We start from the raw sequence: 5224 nt of genomic DNA, 5'->3' as shown, positions 1-5224 counted from the left end.
CACCTGGTTCTGTGCATCTACTTGATTATCTAGACTTTGCCTTGCATTCTTGTAGTTAAGAGAGGAATGTTGTTCTCCTTTATGACTCTGTCATGACTGACAGCTTGACAGCTATTTGGAAAGAATTGTAGCTATACAAGCTAGAGGACAGAGCTCCAACACATTATGTATTTCTGGGAACTGAAATTTCAGACCTAGCCGATTTGTAACACTCCAGGAGGTGCCTTGAATCATAGAATCATAGAATGGTTTGGGTTGGAAGTGACCTTAAAGATCATCTAGTTCCAACCTCTCTGCCATAGGCAGGGACATCTCCACTAGATTAGCTTGCTCAAACTCCATCCAACCTGGACTTGAACACTTTCCGGGATGAGGCATCCACAACTTCTCTGGGCAACCTGTTCCAGTGCCTCAACACCATCCTCACAGTAAAGAATTTTTTCTGATATCTAATCTAAGCCTACTCTCTTTCTATTTGATTTTATTTCCCCTGTAATGACATGCTTTTATAAAAAGTTCCTCTCCATTTTTTTTTTTTGGTACAGTCCTTTCAGGTACTGGAAGGCTGCAAATAGCAAAAAGCCTTCTTTTTTTCCAGGATAAACAAACCCAATTCCCTCGCCTTTCCTTGTGCGAGAGGTGCTCCATCCCTCCAATCATCTTGCTGGCCTCCCTTGGACTTGCTCCAACAGGTTCATGTCTTTCCTGTGCTGGGGATCCCAGAGTTGGATGCAGCATTCCAGGTGGGTCTCAGCAGAGCAGAGCTGAGGGGCAGAATCCCCTCTCCTGACCTCTTGGCTTTGCATCAAATCTGCTACACTTGTATAATAGTTTAAATTTTGAAAGAGAAAATAAAAGGGAAAAAAAGAACAAGTTAGAACAAGTTTTAATTCACTGCTGAAATAAACTTTTGCAGCTTTTTCTCAGCTGAACTAATTTTATGGGAAACACCAAGAACAGCAGCATTTTAGACTGAAATACAAAATAAAGGTTAAAACCTAGGAGTAGGGGGAAGGGGAAAGCTGAAGTATTTGAGGAAATACCCAGCATAAAAAATGCACATAGACTAATCCTGAATGCAGCAGACCACTGAATACCTAATACTACCCATGCTTGTAAACTTGGAGGTGTCAGGGAATGCTCCTAGGCCTGGCACTCATCTTCCAACAGAAGATAATTCTGTAAGAATTCTATTAGAATAATCTTTTTTGGCTCATGAGAAATACTGCTCTCCCAATAATCTCTGTGGTTCAGGAATTAGAGCTAAAAACTACTCTTAAAAGGCATTTCTGATGCAGATTTTGTTTCAGATGGATGACAGTCATCCTATGCTAGTCATCCTTGTTGCTAAAAAATGGCCAAACACATTTTTATTTGATTTAGCACCTAGGGTGGGCCTGGACTTCGCCTGACCCCAGAGATGCTAAGACATGCTAAGAAAGGTACAGAAGAGTACCACAGTGTTATTGTGTCTAAGGAAAATCTTTCAAAATCACCCCCTCTTTTCCTTCCTCCTCTGCCAAACTTTGCCTCTGCACTACTTCCACACTGAAAGCTTCACTGGGTTCATGCAAAGCCAGAGGCTAGGAAGAGGACCACCTTCATAAAGTTGCTTAGGTCCCACAAGCAAGTGGAGAAAAGAGGAAGCTCAGTGAAAATAGCAAAAAAAAAAAAAACATTGAAATGGTTCAAGTGTGAGGTGGCTTTTGTTAAACTGCTAGGGCTGAAAGGAAATATCATCTATCTTCAAAAGAGCACTGGAGTTTATCCTGGTAATACACTCATGATGTGTCACCACCACATGGGCACCAACATTAGCACAACATGGAAATAAAAATCCAGGTGACTCAGAAACATCAAACCCCAAGCACTGCCTCCCTCCCTCCTTCCCTCCAAACTGCCAGAAAAGTTCTCAGCAGCTCTGCTCCTCGATTCAGTCAGCTGGGTAGTGTCAACATGTTGTAATAGCTGGATACAAGTACTTTCATGCAGCTCTCTTAATATAAAATTGTGTCAACAGACATCTAAAATCATAAGTAACAACTTCCAAAAGAGCTCAGATGCTCAGGAACAGCCCACCTAGAGTGTGGCACATGCTAATAAAGAAGGGTTGGTTGAGGCTGGCAGGAGAATACACAGAGGATTTCAAAGGCTGTTGGTTTCCATGGTTGTAGTACTCATTACCAATAGATCTGAGTAAGTGTATCATTACATTGCCAGCGTGACAGCAGGCAAAACAGGATCTCAGCCAGAATCTAAGCACCTGATGCATTATTTCAGAAAAAAAAAAAAATACTTGTTTCAGCAAGACCAAACACAACTGAAGAAGTTACTACCAAAGTCCTTCATTCCTGCAATGTGGATTGTACAAAATATTCAGGCAAAATATTCCTTTTTAAAAGGCTATTATAACCAAAAATCCCTTGTATTTTTATGTAAAACTTGAAAAATCCACAAAACAAAAAGCAGGGACAAAGGCATTGTGATTACTGAATGAAAACTCATTTTCTAAAACAGGGTCTTTTATGCAGCTCCAAAGACACAAATAAGATTCAGAGACTATCACATGCTAAGGGAAAAAAAAGCACCATTTCCCCAAATTTTTCAGAATATTTAGTAAGTAACAGGGGCTGTCATGTTTAAGTCAAACAGCAAAAATACAGTAAAGTTGTTTGAGATATAAAATCATCATCATGCAACCATAGCTTCTTTCAATCTGAACATCTTGTCTTGACAACAAAGAGATTCCTGCCATTGTGGAAACACGGTCCATCTGGTGAACTGCAAAAAAAACACAACTAGATGTGGTGCTTATCCATAAAAATGAAGGCACTATAATTTTTTGGTAGATGGACAAGACTGAAACAAACTGAGAAAAAAAGTCTTTTAAATGCAGGTAGTGTGAACTTTTTAAAACATACACATGACTATACACATGACTATGTATAGGAGGCCTGGTTTTCAGATGGAGATGCACAGGGAGAGGTATGTATTTTATGCCCTCTTCACAACATCAGTATGAATACCTGTTTACAGTAGAAATGTAAAAGCTCTTTCCAGACTATGCTGCCCACAGGGAAGAATGTCAAAAAGCAAATACCACCTCAGTCTGGAAAGTGTGTTTAATTTCAGTAGTTATTTTACTTGATCTTTTACAGAGATACAAGGAATAGAAAGTGTTTTACAAGTCAGCATCATGATGTACTGATCACATAGTAGCTAGCTGCCCTCCTAGATTTCACAAGCTGATGGAAGACTATGCCACTCACCATAGCTTTCACACTTTCAGAACCATTTTATTCCAGTTTAAATTCAAGTAAATTACAGTCACAACAACACTAATCAAACCACTATGAATACCACACACAGAAAAAGTATCCTCTTTGCTGTGGACTTTGCTTACCTCATTATCAGTGGGGATATTCAGGAAATTTCCATGTGAAAGGACGACTCAGATCCAACACTTAAAAATGAAAAAGACTATGTGAGAAATCTCACAAGTTTAAATTTCAAAGAAGTAAACCACAGGCAGCTATTTGTCTGCCACATGCTATAAATACTGTTTCTATCATTTAGAAACAGTATTTAACAAAAACTTTAGTTTTATCAAAAGTTTAATCTACTTTACGACCTCAGCCTCGGCCCCAAGCTGCCATTAGGGTTGGGGTTAGGGTTTGGGGTGTCACAAGGACTACAGCTCCAAGAACACTGTACCTGGAATAGGCATGACAAGAGAAGCATGGCACTGCTCCAACAGTGCTGCCTCCACATCCACTTTTAGAATTACAATAATTTTCCTGGGGTTTCAGTCAGTGTACTTAACACTACAAATATACATTAAATCAACACAGCACACAGTAACAAGATGCACAAATAAATCTTCAGTATAGGGACATTTTAATGGCAAAGACTGTAAATATGTATTTACACAGTGGTTTCATAATGCAAGCTCATGGTAATTGTCCTTTGCATATTATTTTCTTTTGGAAACAAAATCTTCCTTATACACCCAATTTAAAATTGTATGACTAATGGTACTACCAACATGGTTAATATAGAGAGGGATATGCATAAACAGATACCCAAAACTTGCATATTGGAAACATTGCCTCAAGATTACAGTTTTGGGAAACCACCTAGTGTGTCTAGAGGACACGGACTAACTGAAAACTGAAAGTAGAGTAAGTCACTGGTTGCTTTACGTGGTTGCTCATACATTCATAATGCTGAAGTGGTTAAGCTTGAAGCATAAATCATCCAAAATACAAGACATTGTGAAAGTCATAAAGCTAAAGTGCTAGGACCTAGACGGAACTGAAAAGTTGTTGCCATGTCTTAAAATGAATGCTGTGAAACATTGAACATATTATAGCTTGAAAAAGTAAGTCTTTTCCCTCATTCTCTGATCCATATCCATGAGTGGGAGAAAAGAGAGGTGCAAAGCCACTGGCGCTTAGCCCGTGATCCACACACATGGAAAGGCAAGTGAGTTGCTCTATTTACCTTTATTTCATCCTGTGGAACTGTCACTCCTTGTGGAAAGCTACAAATCTATACCTTTAAGTTAATTTACTTTGCTAGTCTGTGAGAACTTGGCTTGGTGAATAGGCATTACAAAAGCTTCCTGAGCAACCTTCACATAAAGTTCTCATAAATACATCCGTGTATCAGGCAGCTCTCTATAAGCATGGGCAAGGGTGAACTTGCACTTACTGGAAATTTCGAAATTATCTTTTTTAAATACTGTTAGGCTGAAAAATCTTCCTAGGACAAGCGTGGAGGAGATAAGCGACTGCACGAGACAAAGCTTTTCTCACTTCGCTTGAGCATTGAGTATACACCGTATGGGGCTCTGAGCAACCTGGTTTAGTGGAAGGTGCGTCCTATCCTGGCAGAGGAGTTGCGAGTAGATGATCTTTAAGGTGCCTTCCAACCCACGTCATTCTGTGATTCTATGCAGAGAACAATTCACTGCGGCGATCTGCGCTAGGCTCTGGCATCCTGCATCATTTTTCGGACGGAGGGCGATGCTCCTCCTGTGCAGCGCAGGGGACGCTCCTTCGGACGGGATGGGGGATGCTCCAACCACGGCCCGAGGGACGCGGCCCGCCACAGCGCTCCGGCCGCTGTCCCGGCACAGCACGGCGCTCCACCGCACGGCAGCACCGCGTTCCCCCGGCTCGCTCCTCCCATCCCGGCTGCTCCGCCTTCCCCGACCCGCAAA

The sequence above is a fragment of the Anomalospiza imberbis genome, chromosome 1 (assembly GCF_031753505.1).
Source record: "Anomalospiza imberbis isolate Cuckoo-Finch-1a 21T00152 chromosome 1, ASM3175350v1, whole genome shotgun sequence".
NCBI lineage: Eukaryota > Metazoa > Chordata > Aves > Passeriformes > Viduidae > Anomalospiza > Anomalospiza imberbis.
This window is presented reverse-complemented; position numbering follows the sequence as displayed.